This window comes from Macaca fascicularis, chromosome X (assembly GCF_037993035.2).
Source record: "Macaca fascicularis isolate 582-1 chromosome X, T2T-MFA8v1.1".
NCBI lineage: Eukaryota > Metazoa > Chordata > Mammalia > Primates > Cercopithecidae > Macaca > Macaca fascicularis.
Window position 1 is genome coordinate 78,719,631 of NC_088395.1, and position 21,182 is coordinate 78,740,812.

The following is a 21,182-nucleotide window of genomic DNA, read 5'->3' on the forward strand; positions in this document are numbered from 1 at the left end:
GTTTCTTGGCACTGGCCGTGCTCCTGCATCCCCCCACCCCACAACCCCTGCTGTTCATCATCCAAGGTTTACACTGTAAATATCTGGATGGGGTGAAAAGAAAAACCAGACCTCCGACTTGGGGCTGGTCTGCTGGAGGCTGAGCCAAGGGTGTGTTGTTGATATAGAAGATAGTTCTCTCCTAAGAGTTTACTGAAGGAGATTATTTTTGCTGATTTAGGTTTTCCAACTTTATTCAAGAGCCTGAAGACAGGAGGGAAGCAGGATGGGTGTGTATATGGGATAGCAGGGAGGAGAGACTTGTTTTTCTCTTTTTTCCTGACCAGTTGCTACCCAGCAATAGCTGCCATTTATTGAGTGTTTACTGTGTGCTGTGTGCTTTACACAGGCCATCTTGTTTAACCCTCACAAGAGCTTTGCCAATTATTATCCCCCAACACACACTTTACATTTGGGGAAAACAGGCTCAGAGGGGACTTAGCCAGAGTCACTTACCCAGGGAATAATGAAATCATGATTTGTTCAACAAAAATGTATTGAGCCACCTACTCCAAGACAAGCCTCAGGCTGACATACCGGCTGTGCAGCTGTGAATAAGATCAGGTCTTTGTCTTCAGCAGCTTGCAACCATGAGGGTGGGTGTGACAGACAAGCAGGCAGTGATAGGACAGGGTAGTGCCTGTTCTGATGGGGAAGAACCTAGTGCTATGGGAGCACAGAGAAGGGGGAGCCCATCACAGACAGGAGCAGGAGGCAGGGAGTCAGCAAAGGCTTTCCAGAGAAAGTGATGACCTGTATGGATCTGAAGAAAGAGTACGAGTCAGCCCAGTGAAGGAGATGGCCGATAAGCAATTCAGGCAGAGGGTGTAGCCTGCCTATTGATTAAGTATTCAAGAATTTTGAAAGCTGGTTGTCAAACCATTGGTCACTTCAAATTGGGTCATGATGGAAGCATTTATAGCAAGGAAGGGAGTTGGGAGTTCTCAGCTATAGATATGAATGGGATTACCGTGGCAGGCTATACAGAGTGCCAGGCCGAGGACCAAGCCTTGGTAAATGCTAAGAGGCAGGCAGAGAAAGATGAGCTCACACAGGAGACTGACAGGGAGCAGTCGTCTGGCTCCACTTTCACAACCATCTCATCATTTCCAACTCTGTTACCACTGCCTTTCTTGAAGCCCATAACATCTTATATCTGGACTATCTAGTCAGATAGTCTTTACAACTTATCTCCTGGTTTCTCAAGTCTTTTCAAAAGTTCCTTATAGCTTTTCTGCTAACTGGGTAACTGAGTAAGTAAAATAATCTGATTGGAGCAGACAGCTTATATAGAAGAATATGGATTTTAGCATGTTCACTCCTATCACTTGCTAGCTGTGTGACCTTGGATAAGTTTCCTGGTTTCTCTGAACCTCAATTTCTTCATCTGTAAAATGGGACTAGTATTTCCTCCTGCTTCCAGGGCTCTGAGAATCCATGGAGACCACACATGTGATAAAGGGCCCAGCACAGGGCCTGGTTCACCATTGGCCAGTGGAGAGGTTGCCAAAGATTTTCCCATATGGTATCTGGTATCCACAGGAAGGCTCACTGAGGACTCTGCAAACCTCCATCCTCAGCTGCTCACCCTCTACCTGGGCACTGCAGCTTCTCTCACTTCCCTTCTCTCCTGCTCCCGCCCCTCTCTTCCCTTCCATTCTGGCAAAATGGAACAATGGCCCCTTCCTCGGCCCTCCTTGCCTCATGCTCAACCTGTTCACACTCCAGGAGCCTGGAGAACTCCTGTTCCTCACCAGCCCATCAGGGCTTCCCTCTCCTCACTCCAGCTGATCCTTGACTCTTGGCTCCTCCTAGAAATGTCCTTGGGCCATGGACTTCTGTTCCTAACCCCATCCTGCAGATGTACTTACCTTTAGTTCCCAGAACCAGATTGAAAGGACTAGGATGAACCACATCAAATGTTAAGGAACACAATTCAAGAACACTTCAGCACTTTTCATGTGCTGTACAACAGATTGTGCTGAGGCTGGGGGGCATAGATGCTTGTTGGCAGCAGGGTGGTTTTCCAAATCACTCCCTGATGCTTTGAACAGGGAAAGGAAGTAAGTTAGGAGACTAGTATTCATTGAATGCCTCCTGGGTGTCTGGCCTTATGCTAGGGTGCTTCATAAATTGTGTCATTCATTGTCACAACACCCTTGTGAGATGGTGGTGTCATTCAAGTTGTCTGTAGTGTTCCTGCTTCCCTGTGAGCTCTGTGAGGATATGGAACACACTGTCTTCGACTCTGCATCTGGCAGCCTGGATGGAGTTGGAGACCATTATTCTAAGTGAAGTAATTCAAGAATGGAAAGCCAAACATCGTATATTCTCACTCATAAGTGGAAGCTAAGTTATGAGGATGCAAAGGCATAAGAATGACACAATGGACTTTGGGGATTCGGGGGAAAGGGTGGGAGGCGGGTGAGGGATAAAAGACTACATATTGGGTACAGTGTACACTGCTCTGGTGATGAGTGCACCAAAATCTCAGAAATCACCACTAAAGAACTTATTCATATAACCAAACACCACCTGTTCCCCCAAAAACTTATGGAAATAAAGGAAGAAAATGGCCATTAAATAAAATGAAAAGCAAAAGAGATCCAAGAGAGAAAAATAAAATAAAATAAAATAAAATAAAATAACAGGTGTCAACACACCTAAAAAGAAGAAAAAGAAGAACATGGAGTCTGTGCTCAATAAATACCAGTTGAATTGAATTGCTGACACTGTTGTGTTGAGGCAGTTTGGCCCAGGCAAACAAGCTCAGGATTTGGAGTCTTGGCCTGTGTGGCTTTGGGCAAGCTATTTGATTTTTCTGAGCCTCAGTTTCTTCATGTGTAAAATGGGAATAATAACATCCACATCCCAGGGGTTGTGAGCATGTGCAAGTGGTTTGATAAACTCCAAATGCTGCCCAAATTGGTGTGTGGGGGGGGGCATCACATGCGTTCTGAGCTAGACTTTTAGTTATCCAATTGTCATCTAGGTCTGCAGTTCCCAAATGCAAATCAGCACTCATCTTTCCTAAAGTTTTTACTCTTCTGAATTAAAAAATGATGATGTAGGCCAGGTGCAGTGGCTCATGTCTGTAATCCCAGCACTTTGGGAGGCTGAGGTGGGTGGATCACGAGGTCAGGAGTTTGAGACCAGTCTGGCCAATATGGTGAAATCCCGTCTGTACTAAAAATACAAAAATTAGCTGGCTGTGGTGGCGTGCACCTGTAGTCCCAGCTACTCGTGAGGCTGAGGCAGAAGAATCGCTTGAACCTGGGAGGTGGAGGTTGCAGTGAGCCGAGATCATGCCACTGCACTCCAGCCTGGGCGACAGAGCGAGACTCTGTCAAAAAAAAAAAAAAGAAAGATGTAGTTTTTCGTTTTTTGTTTTTGAGACAAGTTCTCTGTCACACAGGCTGGAGTACAGTGGCATGATCATGGCCACTAATTTTTGTACTTTTTTTTGTAGAGATGGGGTTTCGCCATGTTGCCCAGGCTGGTATCAAACTCCTGAGCTCAAGTGGTCCTCCCACCTCGGCCTCTGAAAGTGCTGGGATTACAGGCATGAGCCACCATGCCTGGCCGATGTAGTTTTTATGAAGCCAAATTTGTTCAGTTTTTTAAGTTCTAAAATTGTCATTCCAATTGTTTGATGTTAAAACATCATTTTGTTGTTTATGACATCTTGGTTTTAGTATATGGCAGTTTTTTAAATTAAAAAATGCTCTTACTTGATCAAATAAAATATTGGCACAACTATGCCAAATCCCCCAATTAAGAAAAGTAGCATAGAGGGCTGATAGAGAGGAACCTGGGCTGGGCATGGGTGAGAAGGGATTTGAAGTGGGCTTCCTGAAGGCAAGGGGGCCTGAGGAGAGTTAAGAAGGGTGAATAGGAGAACATTCAGCAACAAAGGGTGGGAAAGACACAAGCTGGAGAGCTGGGCCAGGATGAGTCCAGACAACCTCTAGAAATCTGTGAAGTCTGGGCCACCACCCAGCAGGTGAGCACCTCTGAGCTTCCCTGTGGAGTGTTAGGGTGGGGGAGTGAGTTGATTTGTCCCAGACCCACCTGGCTCACACACAGGGATGAAAAAGTCACTGCATTGAACAGTCACTGAGCTCCTCCACCACAGCCCAAAGGGGTTCCTTGCGGTCCGTCCAGGCAATTGCTGCCACACTCTGCATCAAACCCCCAACTCCCCGTCTGACTTTGCCTATCCTCCACCTCCTCTCTGCCCTGGCAGCTTCAGTAAAGCAGGAATCACTCAGCTCTGTGTGTGGGAAAGCACACAGCCCACAGCACAAACCTACATGCTCATCGGAAACTCGAAATCTCCCCTCCGCCTTCCACATACCAAGCCACACACAAGGAGTGGCGGTGGGGTAGAGGCTGGTTCCTTTCTCCAGAATGCCACAGGGCTGGCCTGAGGTTGTGGTGGGGGAGGTACTTCCCCCGGCCTGCTGTATGACCTCTGGACTCCGTAGACCACACGATTGGCAGCAGGAGGCCCCTGGCGGCTGGGAGCGCCAGACCCATCCGCCGGGGCAGAGAGTGTGACCACCTGAGCATGCGCTTTCGCATTCCAAGTGGTGGGTCTGGATTATCCATTTCTTGGTTTTCTCCAGACCTCTGCTCCATCCATCAGAGTATTTTTTTCCACCTGGAATCCTTTGGCCAGTGGGTGCAGCCATAAGTTTGTCCAGCCAGGGGCATATGCCAGGTGCCTGCCAAGCTGTCCATCTGGCCCAGGCAAGAGGCAAAGGATAACTTCCAGAAAAAGAGAAAGCCCATGAGGGCAGGGCAGAAGGCAAGGCTAAGGAGTGGCAGTAACAGTCCCAATGCCCAGCCCAGAGACCTAAGCCTGGCCAACAATACTCGGCAGGCATTCCTCGCTCCCTGTTTAGGGCAGGTTGCCATGGTATTTTGCCTGCTGGTGCACTGGGACTGGAAAAAAAGCAGAGGAGTGAGCCTGAGGGTGGAGGATTGGGAGGATGGTTAATAATGGGAGGAGAGCTGGACTTTTTGCCCCAGTTCCAGCTGAAGTTTGAGTCAGCAGTAGGGTGTTCTGGCTGTTTCAGGGAGAAACCCTTGTGCCTTTATGACTCCAGGGATTCCTGCTGCTATAAGTGCCCAAGAATGGCGTATGCCTGACAAGCTGCCCAAGGGCCGGGAGTCTATGCCATGGCTCTGCTCCCACTTGTGACATGGTGGGTCTTTCTTATGGCTTGTAAACTCTCCCCATCCCTGTGGCTGGACTTAGACAGCTCTGTTTATCATTCTCACACTGAACCAACTAGCCATTTCTGTGGGTGGGTGGGTGTCAGTCACACCCTACTGATTTCTGGTGTATCCTGACATTAAGTAGCAGCCTGTAGCTGTGATGGGGAGAAAGGTTAATGCTCATTTTGACAGAAGCATTAGAGTTAAGTCCAAACTCCCGAGCTTGGCATTCAAAGACTTCAACAGTTAATCTTCTATAATGCTCAACATTCCAATGCCACATATTTGGACCCCAAAATACAAAATACACACACACACACACACACACACTTCCAAATACCTGGCATCATGTTGAAAAAAAATAGTGGATAGAACCTTTTCAGTTTTCATTTGTGTTTGCCATCTCACAGTTGCACTTACAGGTATGATGTCAAATTTTATTTGCAAATTGACAATCTCCAACTCTGTGTGTCTAAATATATTTGGATTATCAGTATTTGATATAGTGATTGGTGTCTCTGTGTTCATGTGTCCAAGTCTTACCTGCACGGACAGGCCAGGCAAACTAATTTGTTCTCCTTAAGATTTTAGACATAAAGATAACATAAAGCTTTGCTATAAGAAATAGGTTGAGGAGAATCAGCCAAGTCCCTGCTTTCAATTCTTCTGGATATATATCCAGAGGTAGAATTGTTGGATTATATGGTAATCCTGTGTTTAACTTTTTCAGGAACTGCCATACTGTTTTCCACACTGGCTGCACCATTTTACATTCCCATCAGCAATGCATAAGGGCCCAATTTCTCTGCCTCCTAACCAACATTTGTTATTTCTTGTGTTTCTGGTAATGTCCAGCCTATTGGGTGCAAGGGGGTATCTTGTGATTTTGATTTGCATTTCCCTAATGACTAGTGATGTTGAGCCTCTTTTCATGTGACAGGCATGTAAGTTTTTGACCTGTTGATGAAACTGTGCATTTAGCCTTGTTTTCCAAGCACTCTTGGACACTGGATATGGCCATTGTTTTATAGGTTAGAATGACCTTTACTCAAAGAATGCTTTGTTGTGCAGTTACCTCTGGACTCTCCACATGCTTTGAAGGCTGCAACCTCACAGCCAGTCAGTCCTGTGGCTTCTCTCTACTCTCTGCCCCTCACTGTAGACTTGGCTTTCCGTAAGCCCTAAGATTTATTTGATTCTCTGTTTTCTGTTGTATTTAACCCTTATAGTCCCACCCTGCTGTGATAGCCAGCCAGTCATCCTGAAGAGGAAAAGATTCAGGGAATGGAGAAGAGGGGAAAAGGAAGGAGGTGACAGATTTCTCTGAACCCATTATCTGGTCAAGAGAGTAAATGAATCTGGTCCTCCTTCTATGCAAAAACAAAACCAAAAACACCCAATTTTGTCTGTCAAGCAGTTCTATGCCTTCTTAGAAACTTGTCTATTCTCCAATATGAGTTGAAGTGTAGAAAATGTAGCTATGAGAGGGCAAGTGTCAAAATGCCTGAATTTGTCACTAAAAATGCTATCTAGGGATTTGTTTTACTGATTGATCTCTTAGTGAGTGTAAAGAGCCAGTGAACCTCATGGAAAACAAAAGTAGGAACAAAAAGGAAGCCCCTCCAAGTTCATAGCATTAGAGTAGGAGTGTTACCGGTTGGAGAAGGGATGCTGTCTTAGTCATCTTGGGCAGCTATAACAAAATGCCATAGACTAGGTAATTTATAATTAATAGAAACTTATTTTTCACAGATTTGGAGGCTGGAAAGTCCACAATGAGGCACCAGCAAATTTGGCGTCTGATGAGTACTTGTTCCTCATAGATAGCAGCTTCTATGTGTCCTCATGTGGAGAAAGGGGTAAACAGGCTCCCTTCCTTTGAGCTTCTTCTATAAGGGCACTAATCCCATTCGTGAGAGCTGAGTCCTCATGACCTAATCATCTCCTAAAGGCCCCACCTCTTAATACTATCACATTGGGTATTAGGTTCCAACATACAAATTTTGGGGGGCAACCAATGTTCAGAGCATAGCAGACATGCGTCTTCAGTTTCACCTTCCTGTTGGGGCCCTCTCACTGATCCCCACTGTACACACTACACCAGGTGGCCTGGGTTAACCCACCTGGGGACCAGATCCACATTCTTCTCCTTTGGACTCCTCAGATATCTTGTATTCTCATCAGGAAATTTGTCAAATACTACAGGACAGCAAGGAGGAAATCATTGCAAAAATTACAATGAACAGCATATTAAATAGACAGGTTTCCTGAGTGTAAGTTTTGGGTCCAACAGTGAATGCAGTCTGAACCACCAAGAGCCAGGGCATCACGGCTGGTCCCTTGCCTGACTTCCTTCTGGCCCAGCTCCCAGCCTGTCTCTGGGGAGTGGGTGCCATCTAACTCTCCACTGTCTGGGAGGAGTTTCCAGGGCAAGACCAGAAGAGACCATGTTCCAAATCAGCTGTTCATTTGGGCCCTCTGGCTCTAAACCTGGGTCCCTGTTTGGGAAGTAGCTGTGCCTCCCGGTATGCATCCTCAAGGCAAGTGGTCTTGTTTTCTAGAGCTGGCTTCCCAAGGTAGACCTGTGTCCCCCAGGGAGTGGGAGTCCATCTCATGCTTTTGGATGGGACACGAATTTGTATTATGTTTTTAATAGCAATGTGTTTACTTTTGTAGTTTCCTTCGATTTAAGTCTTGTGGTAGTGGTTTTCCATTTACATCAATGATTCACAGATTTTTTTTTAAAGTAAAAGAGTGAGAAATTGAAAAAAATTAACTAAATAATAGTTAAGGGGGTATGTGGATATGACAGAAATTGTGAAGGTAGCCCCCAAGTGACTGAAGATTGGGACATGCTTCCTTAGAGTGACTTGCCTCTCTGAAAAGAACCTTTTATGAGACAGTTGCCAGGAGGACTGTGTGAAAGAATCACCAACTTTTGGTTTCAGGGGTCTTTCCCTTTCTGAATCTCTGATGCTCTCTGGTGAGAGCAAGGAAAGCCTAGAATATAATTTTCTCTCCCCCTTGAATAGTTCTACTAATAGGCTCCTCTGTGAGCACAAATAAAGGGTCCATTAACCATATTTTATTTCTTCATTAGCTTCCTCTAATGCCTTCCTTGCTGAAATTCAAGGCAGAAATGGTGTGCCTAAACCTCAGATTACTCTTCTTCAGAAGAATCTCTTCAGCTCAGTAGTTTACCTTCTATCCCCAGCCTGCACTTTCTAGAAAGAGGATTTTTCAAATCTTTTCTCCTTTTGCTCCTCACTCTCCCAGCACATATTTTCCAGAAACATTACATGGGAAGCATTCATAAACACTTTTTGCACTAAAGAAATCTGCACTTAGCTTGACTTATGCTTATAAAACTACCCCTTGCTCCATTATGTTACAGGCATTCCCTGGGGGGCTGTCCCTGGCATGCTAGGAAGGGACTGAGGCACCTGGCATTTATCGAGTCCCTACCATGAACCAGGAGCTACACTAGGCCTTCTGTTTGTTTGAATTCTGGCTGAATTCTCACACCAGCCCAGTAGGTGTCATTTGACATCTGAGGAAACTGAGCTCAGAGAAGCTCAGTAACTTGCCTGCGATCACCCAGCAAGGAAGGGGCAGAAGCCAGGAGGACTTGCCCCCAGTTTCCTGACTCTCATGCACTTTGCACTGCCTCTGTGGGGGCTTGCCCTTTTCTGCCTGGCGTGTGCTGCTGCGCTGCTGTTTGGACAACTAGCAAAAGGTCTCAACACAGGGGCTTTCTCTTTTGCTTGCAACAACAATGAGCTCAAGGGGAAAACAGATTGATTAAAGCTGAATTTGTCCTAGTGAGAAACTGGCCAAAGCATCTCTGGAGGGCCTCAGACTGGGCCCAGTTGGCTGTCAGGATGTGGCCTGGAGCCTCACTTCCCTTCCTGGCTCTCCCTTTATCTTCTACACTCTCCCATTGCCTTCTGCGCCCTGACCCCGCTGCCCTTCTATGGGAGCTGAAAAGCAAGCTGCTCAGAAGGAAATGGCTTTTGTTATTTAACCTGAATAAGTGTCATCATGTGCCTTCTCTGGAAATCTACTCATGGCTGAAGAGGGGGACCAGGGTTACCCTAGTGTCATTTGTTTGTTTTGTTAGGGGCTTAAAGCAGAAGCAAAGGCAACCCTCATGTACACCACTGCTTTTGTCCCCACTTCCTTTCCAAACCCTGATTTTAACCCTATTCCCATAAACTGTAGCTGATAAATGATAAATATTCAGGCCCTTGACTGGCATTGCAAGCTACAAACAAGCTGGTCTCAAGCAGCCTTTCCAGTCTTGTGACCCACCACTTTCTTATGCAATCCTCACTTTCCTGGTGGCCAAAATACCCACCATGCCCTAAACACTCCTGGCTTTCTGGCCTCCTTGTTCCTCCCACCTCTGCCTATTAACCAATTTTGTGAAGTAGGAACCGAGCTCAAACCCAAAGTGCCGGATAGAGTGGCATGCCTACCAGCCTCATCTTCTGTGTGCTTCAGTTTCCTTCTCTCTTGAATGTGCCTGATGGTGTAGCCTACTTACCTTGTCAAATGGTTATGATGAGGTTGAATGCTATGAAAAACCCTTAGTAAAATGTGAAACACCATCCAAATGCTGTTTCGTATTGGTAAAGGAAAATGACCCATGCTTTAGGGCTCAGCTCAATGGCACCTCCCTGGGGAAGTCTCCCCTGATTCCCTGGAGAGAGTGAGCACTCTCTCTTTGTGCAGTGCTGTAGCACTTGGTGGTTCTTGATGGTATGCATCACTTTTTGCCCAGCACGAGAGTTATTTGTGTCCAAGTCTGCCTATTCTGTCTTCAAGGCTGGGATTTTATGTGGAGGGCAGAGAAGTGCTTAGGCATATTTGTTTCCCACTAGGCCCAGCCCCACACAGCCTCAAAAAGCATTTATTGAACTGGGGAAGCAAAAAGCAAAAAGTCAATTCTTTGACCTGGAAGCTCATCTTAGTCCATATGTCTCCTCTGGGAACTGTGAGAGGAGGGAAAATGACAGAGAGTGGGATGGGGAGGGTAGGATGGCTGTAGAGGGAAGTGATGGGAAGGTTTCGAATGACTTAAATTGACTGGTTTTTTTTTTTTCTTTTCGTTTTCATTCAATTCTGACCACGTGTTTCCCATGAATCCTTAGGGAGAAGGAAGTCAGAAAAGTTATTCCTTTGCCTCTCCCTGGCTCGCCCTGGAGTACCACATGGGTGAGCCAAAGAGCAGGACATAGCCTGAGGAACTTGCCTGGTGGGCCTCACGCTCTGTAGCAACTCAGAGGCAGAGAGAAGCTCCTGGGAGGCCCCATATGTGACAGCTTCTAAGGAAGCTGTTTGTGGTGCATCCATGAAACAGGGTGGAACAACTGCTGATCTTGAACAACAAAGCTACTTGGAGGCCGCATTAGACTCAGATCCTGCTCCACATTTGGGTTCTCCCCACCCTGCTCTTCTTTAACATTATTGAGGTAAAATTGGCATTCACTAAATGGCACATATTTGAAGTATATAGGTTGATGAGTTTGATCATATGTATGCTCCTGTGAAACCATTACTACAATCAAGATAATGAATATTTCCATCACCCCTAAAAGTTTCCCCTTATTGGTCACCTTTAATCTTTCTTCATTGCCTAAGTAAGGGAAAGAACATGGTTTATTGTTGACTGGTTATTCTTATGTTAGAAAACTATCAGGAGCAGTGGTCTTGGGGACCTGAGTCCAACTTAACCCTCTGTGGGCCTCAGTTTTTCCATCAGTAAAATGGGATGGTTGGGCAAAAAAAAAATCACTAAGGTTTCCTGTCAGTCTGAGTGACAGGACCTTTCTATGATACAACCTTTCTAAACAGCAATTTTTAAAAAACATAAGAGAGTGTAATCTATCTTCTTTGCTTTCTCATGCCCTTGAGTTACATTCTGGCAGGATCACGGCTGTTGGTCAGAGTGAAATCAGGTTCTGAGGGTTCTGGGTGGATTATTAACCACATTTTACAGATGAGAAAACAGGCTAAGAAAGAAGAGAAGGTCTGCTCAAAGTTACACAGCCAACACGTAACTGAGCTGGCATGCAAATCCAATAGTGACTCCTAATCTAATGCTCTTTGCACTGCCCCACACTCCATTCCCAAGAATACAGGCTTACTTCTACCCATGTTGCTGTCATGACTAAGGGTCCCTGTATCCAAGAGATAGTTCTACTTTCCTCCTGGTTTAATCTGGGGACCATAGTTCACCTCCTCAGGCCTCTGGTAGGTAAGGAGGCAAGAGAGGAGGCTCCCCTGCCTTCCTAAATCAGACCGAATCAGGCCATAGAACAGGAGTCTTAAGTTTTCTTAGACGGGAGGTTTCCAGAAAGCAGATGCTCTCTGGGCATGTAATTCATTGTATTCAGCCTTCTGGTACCAGGTACAGACAAATGTTCAGTAACCCCCAGTGGTAGGAACACAAGGTTAGCAGGACAGGTTAGAAATCTTGGGATTAGGAGGGACCTCTACCTGGCACTTTGCCTCATGGTTGCCCTGGGGTACAATCCCCCAAGGGGACCTGTTATGGGTTGGGGCAGTGCTGGGCTGAGTTGAGTTGCACAGTCATTATGGTGTGAGGACGTGCCCCAACAGCTGCATTTTTTTTTTTTTTTTTTTTTAGACGGAGTCTTGCTCTGTCGCCCAGGCTGGAGTGCAGTGGCACGATCTTGGCTCACTGCAAGCTCTGCCTCCCGGGTTCACGCCGTTCTCCTGCCTCAGCCTCCCGAGTAGCTGGGACTACAGGCACCCGCCACCATGCCTGGCTAATTTTTTGTATTTTTAGTAGAGACGGGGTTTCACTGTGTTAGCCAAGATGGTCTTGATCTCCTGACCTCGTGATTCGCCCACCTCAGCCTCCCAAAGTGCTGGGATTACAGGCGTGAGCCACAACAGCTGCAACTTTTATAACTCCCCGGAGGAAGGGAAGAGGGCCAGTTACTTCCCCTGCCCTTTTTTTGAGACCCCTTATCTGCCCACTGTGCCTCAGGGTAAGGTAGGAAAGAGTGCCCTCCATGGGGAATTTGTGGTGGTAGCAGGGTTCTGAGCAGACCCAAGGTGTTTACTTCCTACCCAGAGTAGGTGCTCAGTAAATATCTGTTGACTGACTGAATGAACTCTAACTCCATGTCAGGCACTGTAGGGGGTGCAACGATGAATTGGCTTCCATCCCTGACTGCAGCAGAGAAAGAGGGATAAGACAAGCACATAAATAACTGTTACACACGACAGAATGTGATAAATGCCTTGGGAGATGAACAACCAATTGCGCGAAGAGCTTGGGAGGAGGGACGCTCACATCTGGCAGTGGTGGGGGGAAGGGACTCTAGAGAAAACTTCCTGCTTGAGGTGACATTCGAGCTGATTTTGAATAGGGACGGGGTTTCTACAGTGGCTCAGGAATGCTTGTGTAGTGGGGGTGGGGAGTCAAGGCAGGCTGCATTCCAGGCCCCAGCAGCAGACTTAGGGCCAGAAGTCTCCCTTAGCATATCCCCCGAGAGCACAGAGAACTGCAAATCAGTGATAGTCCTAGAGCCTCGCTATAACTGCTTGTTTTCAACCTCCATCCCACCATGCCTTGATTTGAGACCCCCCACAAGTGGCCAAATGGACTTAGCTGGGCTGCTTGCTGGCTCATGGGCTAGCCAGCCCAAACCAGAAGTGAGAGCCAGTCCTGGAGGCCTTGCAGACATTTCTTCATTAAAGCCTTTCTTCCCAGCTCAGCTCTTATCTGGGAACAATAAAGGTCCTCAACTCTGGGAGAAGGCCATGCAGGGAACAATAGTTTCTGACTCACTTCATCCATCATTCATGTGGCTCAGAGAGACCATTGCTGGGCAGCAATGGGGATGAGTTGGGGGAGGGGGAGGGCACATTATTTTGCATGAGATTGTTCATTGGGCTGCCCCAAAACTACACAGTGGGGAATTGGGTAGCAACATTCCTGGGTGTGCTATACATAGGCATGAGCCTGGGCATATAATCCAACCCTTTCTCTGCTTTCTGCCTCTCTGTTTCCTAATTTCTGTCCAGAGGCAGTTGGTTGCTGTTAACTGGTAAACTGAATGGTTTCACTGGACATGGGACAAGATATTGGATTCATTTCAGCAGATACTTTCAAATATATTATCTCATTGAATCTTCCAAACAATTTTATAAGTTGGAATTATTATTTTCACTTTACAGATGAGGAAACTGAGGCCCAGAGAAGTTAAGCGACTGCCAAGGATGCAGATAGGAAGGTGAAATTGGAGATCAGGACTCCTAACTGCAAGTGACCTCAGCTGTACAGTCTGAAGGCTGGCAATTACAAATTAGTTACAAATGAATCCAGGGACTGAACAAAGGAGAAAAAAGGGGAAATGCGAGAGTTAGGCAGCTACCAGTTAGGCAAGCTATTCTCCTTGTGCCACCATGAAGAATAAGTTGATCAAGGGTGGAAAAGAAAACTCAGGGCTTCGATTCCAGTATAGAGGAGTCTAGAAGTCTCCAGAGGACAGGAAAGAGGATGGAAATGGAGCCCCCACTCATCTGGCTCTTGCCTGCCCAGGGTGCTACAGCGATGCAGCCACAGCCTGTCAGCTCTGTTCACCTCTTTAAGGTTAATGTCAGCAAAAGGCAGCCCCCAGAGAGGGACCACTTACCCTGAACAAATTTAACGTATGAATATTTGTTAATGTATACAAGAGTAAGAGTCTTACTAGCATATTTCTGAAACAGATTTATACCAAAAATGTAGTCTGGTTTTAATTAAAATATTTTAACAGCTTTTTAAGAAAGCTGTTATATACCACAAAGCTCACCTATTTAAAGTGTACAATTTAATGGGTTTTATTATATTTAAAGAATTGTGTAATCATCACTACAATCAATTTTAGAAGATTTTCAGCTTCAAACCCCCAAATCAACATTGTACCCTCAACCTGTGACCCCCCAATCCCTCAGCCTCTCTTACTCCTCCACTCCCCAGTACTAGGCAACGTCTAATCTACTTTTTGTCTCTAGAGATTTACCTATTCTGGACATTTCATATAAATGATATTATATGTCTTCTTTTTAAAATAGCTTCTTTTACTTAACATATGGTGTTTTGAGATTTATCCATGTTGTAAGATGTATCAATATATCATTCTCTTTTTTGTGTGTGGAAAGATATTCAATTATATGGATATGCCACATATTGTTTACCCGTTCATCAGTTGATAGACCTTTACATTGACAAGTATTTTTGCGAAGCCTATGAGTGGAATTTCTGGGTCATATGCTAACTCTATGTTTAACCTTTTGATGAACTGCCAGACTGTTTTCCAGAATGGCTATACCATCTCTCCACATCCTCATCAATACTTGTTCTGCAATGTTGTCTTGCTTATAACCATCCCTGTGGGTGTGAAGTGGTATCTCATTATACTTTTAATTTGCATTTCCTTAATGACTCATGATGTTAAACATCTTTTGATATGTTAGTTGGCACTTTGTATATTTTCTTTGGAGAAATACCTGTTCAAATCCTTCGCCCATTTGTAATTGGGTGATTTGTCTTTTTATTGTTGAGTTATAATTGTTCTTGATATATTCTGGATACTAGACCCTTATCAGGTATCTGATGTACAAATATTTTCTCCCATTCTGAGCTGTCCTTTCACTCTCTTGATATTATCTACTAATGCTCAAAAATTTTAATTTTTATGAGGTCAAATTTATATCTACTATGTATTTCTTTTGTCACTTATGCTTTTTACTTCTTTTGTTGCTTATGCTTTTGGTATTACATCTAAGAAAGCATTGCCAAATCCAATATCATGATGATTGACTCCTATATTTTCTTCTAAGAAATGTATTGATTTAGTTCTTATGTTTTGGTCTTTGATCCATTTCTCTTTTATTAGGGTAGGAATCCAACTTTATCCTTTTGCAAGTGGCTACCCAGTTGTCCCAGCACCATTTGTTGAAGAGACTGTTCTTTTCCCATTGAATGGTGTTGACACTCTTGTAGAAAATCAATTTTCTGTAGATGCATGGGTTTATTTCTTGACTGTCCAATTTATTCCATTATATGTCTTTCTTTATGACAGTACCATATGGTTTTGATTACTGTAGCCTTGTAATATAACCAGAAATCTGGAAGTGTGTGTCTTCCAACTGTGCTCTTCTTTTCTAAGAGTAATTTGTCTATCTGGGGTCTGTTGGAAGACCATGTGAATTTTAGAATTGGCTCTTCCATTTATGCAGAAAGGGATATTGGGATTTTAATGGGAATTGCATTAAATTTGTAGATTGTTTTTGGTAGTATTGACATCTTAACAATACTAAGTCTTCCAGTCCATGAACTTAGACTGTATTTCCATTTATTTATTTAGGCTTCTTTAGTTTATTTCAGCAGTGTTTTGTAATTTTCAATGTATGAATCTCGTACCTCCTTGATTAAACTTATTCATAAGTATTTTATTCTTTTTGATGCTATTGTAAGTGGAATTGTTTTCTTAATGTCATTTTTGATTGTTTATTGATAATGTATAGAAGTACAACTGATTTAAACATATTGATCTTGTACCCTGCAACTTAGCTGAATTCGTTTATTAGCTCAATAGTTTTTCTAGGATTTTGTATATATAAGATCATGTCATATGTGAATAGAGATAGTTTTACTATTTCTTCGTTAACTATGTGAATGAATTTTTCCTTCCTTCTGTTCTTTCCTTTCTTCTGTACTTTCTTCCTCCTTCCCTCCCTCCCTCTCTCCCTCCCCTCCTCCTTTCCTTCCTCCCTCCCTCCCTTCCTTTCTTCCTTCCTTGTTTTTCATTTATTTTATTTTTGCCTGAACGCTCTGTCTAGACATTCCAATACAGTGTTGAATAGAAGTGTCAAGAGAGGGCATCCTTGTTTTGTTCCTGATCTAAGAAGTAAAGCTTTCAGTCTTTTACCATTGAGTATGATGTTAGCTTTGGGTAGGTTTTTAATATATGCCTCTTATCGTGTTTTTTGTTTGATTTTTGTTTTTGAGACATAGGCTCACTCTCTTGCCCAAGCTGGAGTGCAGTGCCACGATGATCTCAGCTCACTACAACCTCAGCCTCCTGAGTTCAAGCGATTCTTGTGCCTCAGCCTCCCAAGTAGCTGAGATTACAGGCATGCACCACCACGTCCAACTAATTTTTGTATTTGCAGTAGAGACAAGATTTTGCCATGTTGGCCAGGCTGGCCTCGAACTCCTGGCCTTAAGTGATCTGCCTGCCTCAGCCTCCCAAAATGCTGGGATGACAGGCATGAGCCAGCGTGCCTGGCCTTTTATCCTGTTTTGAAAATTCCCTTCTTTTCCTCATTTGTTGAGTGTTTTATTATGAAAAGTGTGAATTTTGGTTTTTATTTGTTTGTTTTGCTTCATTTTCAAATGATCATGTGGTCTTTTTTCTTTATTTTATTAATATGATGTATTTCAGTGATTGATTTTCATAGTTAAACCACCCTTACATTCCTGGGATAAATCCTAATTGGCCATGGCATATATTATTTTAATATGCTGCTATTGTATTCAGCCTGCTAATTTTTTCTTGAGAATTTTTACATTTATATAAGGGGTATTGATCTGTAGTTTCGTTTCTTGTGATATCTTTGGCTTTGATATCAGGACAATGCTGCCCTCAGGGAATAAGTTTGGAAGTGTTCCCTCCTCTTCAATATTCTGAACAGTTTGAGAAGAATTGGTATTAATTCTTCCTTAGATATTTTTCAGAATTCACCAGTGTAACCATCTGATCTTGGACTTTTCTTTATTGGGAGATTTTTTTTTATTACTGATTCAATGTCTTTATTTGTTATAGGTTTATTCAGATTTTCTGTTTCTTGAGTTCATTTTGATAGTGTTTTTATTTCTAGGAACCTGATTCTCTTATAATTTTTTAAAAATTTCTGTAAGGTTGGTAGCAGTGCCCCCACTTTCATCTCTTTCCTTTTTTTTTTTTTTTTTTTGACACCAGATCTCACTCTGTCACCCAGGCTAGAGTGCAGTGACACCATGATAGCTCACTGCAGACTTGAACTCTTGGGCTTAGACAGTCTTTTTGCCTCAGTCTTCTGAGTAGCTGGGACTACAGACATGTGCCACTATGCCTGGCTAATTTTTTTTTAATTTACTTTTTTTGTAGAGACCAAGTCTTGCTATGTTGCTGAGGCTGGTCTGTAACTCCTGGCCTCAAGTGATCCTCCTGCCTCAGCCTCCCAAAGCATTGGGATTACGGGCATGAGCCACCATGCCCATCCTCTACTTCCATTTCTGATTTTAGTAACTTGTGTCTTCTCTTTTTTTTTCTTGGTCAGTCTAGCTAGAGATTTGTCAATTTTGTTAATCTTGTCAAATAACCAACTGTCATGTCATTGATTTCCTCCATTTTTTTCTATTCTCTACTTCATTTACCTCTACTCTTTGTTACTTCCTTCCTTCTGCTAGTTTTGGGTTTAGTTTCCTCTTATTTTTCTGGAATCTTGAGGTGTAAAGCTGACCTTCTCCCTGGTTCTGTCCATTATTGAAAGTGGTAAATTAATCTGTTTATGGTAAGCCCTAGAGCAACAGTTAATACATAAATAATATAGTAAAATATTTACTTTTATTATTCAAAATAATTTTAAAAATCAAAATGCAATAATGGAAAATATTCACTTAATGCAAAAGAAAGCATAAAGGAGGATTAGAGAATAAAAAGATATGAGACATATAAAAACAAAAAATAAAATGGCAAATGTAAACTCAATTATATCAATAGTAATAATATTAAATGTAAATGAATTAAACAATCCGATCAAGAAGCAGAGATTGTCACACAGGATCCAAAAAACAGTGTAACAGTATAACTACATGCTGTCTCTAGGAGACACTCTTTAAATTCAAAGATACAAATAGATTGAAAGTAAAAGGATGGAAAAAAATATGTCATGCAAACAGCAACCTCAAGAAAGGTGGAATGGACCAGGTGCAGTGGCTCACACTTGCAATTCCAGCACTTTGGGAGGCCAAGGTGGGAGGATCACTTGAAACCAGGAGTTTGAGACCAACCTGGGCAACATGGGGAGACCCCAGCTCTACAAAAAATAAAAAATTAGCCAGGCATGGTTGCATACTCCTCTAGTCCAAGCTATTTGGGAGGCTGAAGTAGGAGGATCACTTAAGCCCAGAAGGTTGAGGCTGCAGTGAGCTATGATCGTGCCACTGCACTCTAGCCTGGGCAACAGAGTGAGACCTTGTCTCTATAAAGAAAGAGAAAGGTTGAGTGGCTATATATATATTTATTATTATTATTATTATTATGCTTTAAGTTCTGGGGTACATGTGCAGAATGTGCAGTTTTGTTACATAGGTATACACGTGCCGTGGTGGTTTGCTGCACCCATCAACCTGTCACCTACTTTAGGTATTTCTCCTAATGTTATCCCTTCCCTAGCCCCCGACCCCCGACAGGCCCTGGTGTGTGATGTTCCCCTCCCTGTGTCCATGTGTTCTCATTGTTCAACTCCCACTTATGAGTGAGAACATGTGATGTTTGGTTTTCTGATCTTTTGAAAACTTGCTGAGAATGATGGTTTCCAGCTTCATCCATGTCCCTGCAAAGGACATGAACTTATTCTTTTTTGTGCCTGCATAGTATTCCATGGTGTATATGTGCCACATTTTCTTAAGACCCAAAATCCTGGGTTTTAAACACACCCAGCTGTTAAGCCCCACTAATTGCTGGCTGATTGTTCTATTGTTTTCAAAAATCCTTAAGGGCATAAATTGCTTGGAGTGGGGAGGTGGTGGTGAAACTGGCCCAATCAAATTGTGGCACCTTTGAAGCATAGTTCCCTAGATCAGTATTTGAGATTTGTTCTGATACCAGGAGGGCTCTTCTCAGCTGTCTCTTCCCTGTTTCTGTCCAGTAAACTAGCCAGCTTACAGTTAAGTCTGTATCTCCAATGAATCTATTATTCTCCTACCAATTGCCTTTTGCCACAGTCTCCACTGTTTTTGAGAACGCACTTAGGCTGGAACATCTCCAAACTCTTACATCTTTCATTCTCTTGATGGTGTCTTTCGCAGAACAGAATTTTTAATTTTAATGAGCCCAGTTTTAGATTAACTGTTTTTTCATGGACTGTGCCTTTGGTGTTGTATCTAAAAAGTCATTGCAATGTAAGTTCATAAATTTTAACAAATGTACCACTCTGGTGCAGGATGTTGATGGTGGAGGAGATTGGTTGCATGTATATGGAGACAGGGAGTATAGAATGTATATGGAAACTCTGTACTTTCTACTCAATTTTTCTATGAACCTAAAACTGCTCTAAAAATAAATTTTATTAATTTAAGAAAAATTTAAATCCATAGATGAAGATAAGGTGTCAAAATTACAAATAGACTAATAATTGAAGTTTTCAAAAAGCCATCACCATACACGAGGTCATTTACATGTTCGCTCGTGTTATTGTCTGGGAGTTTTATAGTTTTGCATTTTACATTTAGGTCTGTGATCCATTTTGAGTTAACTTTTGTAAAGAGTATAAAGTCAATGTCTAGATCTATTTCTTTTGCCTGTGGATGTCCACTTGCTCTTCCAATGTTTGTTGAAAGACTATTTTTGCTCTATTGTTTTACCTTTGCTATTTTGTCAAAGATCAGTTGAGTATATGAGAGTATATTTCTGTGCTTTTTATTCTGTTCCATTGATCTACTTGTCTGTTCATTCTACCAACAACACACTGTTTTGATTCCTGCAGCTTTATAGTAAGTCTCAAGGTTGGGCACTGTCAGTCCTCCAACTCTTCTTCTCCTTCAATATTGAGGTGGTTATTCCATGTCTTTTGCCTCTCCATATAAACTTTAGAATCAGTTTGTTGATATCCACAGAATAACTTGCTGGGATTTTGATTGGAATTGTATTGAATCCATAGATCAAGTTGGGAAGAACTGACATCTTGACAATGTTGAGTCTTACTATTCATGAACGTGGACTATCTCCCCATTTATTTAGTTATTTGATTTCCTTCATCATAGTTTTGTAGTTTTCCTCACCCAGATCTTGTACAGATGATATTAGATTTATACCAAAATATTTCATTTTTTGTGAATGCTAATGTAAACAGTAATTTTTTAAAAGGAACACTTTATTGATGTATGATTGACATACAAAAAGCTGTACATATTTAATATACACAACCTGATGAGTTTGAGATAAATATACACCAAACGTATGGAATGCTTCACAAATTTGCATGTCAAATTTGCATGTGCAAATTGCATGCTTGCACAGAGGCCATGCTAATCTTCTCTGTATTGTTTCAAGTTTAGTATATGTGCTACTGAAGCACACATAATACTAATGAATTTTTAATTTCAAATTCCACTTGTTCATTGCTGGTATATAGCACGGCAATTGACTTTGTATATTAACCTTGTATCCTGTAACCTTGTATAATTGCTTATTAGCTCTAGGAGTTTACTTACTGATTCTTTCAGATTTTCTACATAGATGACCATGTCATCTGTGAACACAGACAGTTTTATTTCTTCCTTCCCAATCTGTTTACCTTTTATTTCTCATTGCATTACCTAGGCCTTCCAGTAAAATGTTGAGAAGCAAGTGGTGAGAGGGGACATCCTTGCCTTGTTTTTTGGGAAACTTTCAAGTTTCTCACCATTAAGTATGATGTTAGCTGTAGGTTTTGTGTAGATGTTCTTTATAAAGTTGAGGATATCCTTTCTATTTCTAGTTTGCTAAGAGTTTTTATCACGAATGAGTACTGGCATTTTTGTCAAAAGCTTTTTCTGCATCTATAGATAAAATCATTATTTTTCTTTACTAGCCTGTTGATGTGATTGATTACATTATTTGATTCTTGAATCTTGAACCAGCCTTTCATAC

General features: G+C 42.7%; 1 protein-coding gene and 1 non-coding gene across 6 annotated transcripts in view; one reads left to right on the forward strand and one right to left on the reverse strand.

Moving 5' to 3' along the window:
- NHSL2 (NHS like 2) overlaps positions 1–21,182 on the forward strand; it is a 234,203-nt gene that overhangs the window by 34,698 nt on the left and 178,323 nt on the right. The gene's annotated exons all lie outside the window — the stretch shown is intronic.
- On the reverse strand, positions 20,523–20,628 carry LOC123571442 (U6 spliceosomal RNA). The gene has a single exon (XR_006695606.1). It is a non-coding gene; the product is annotated as a U6 spliceosomal RNA (small nuclear RNA).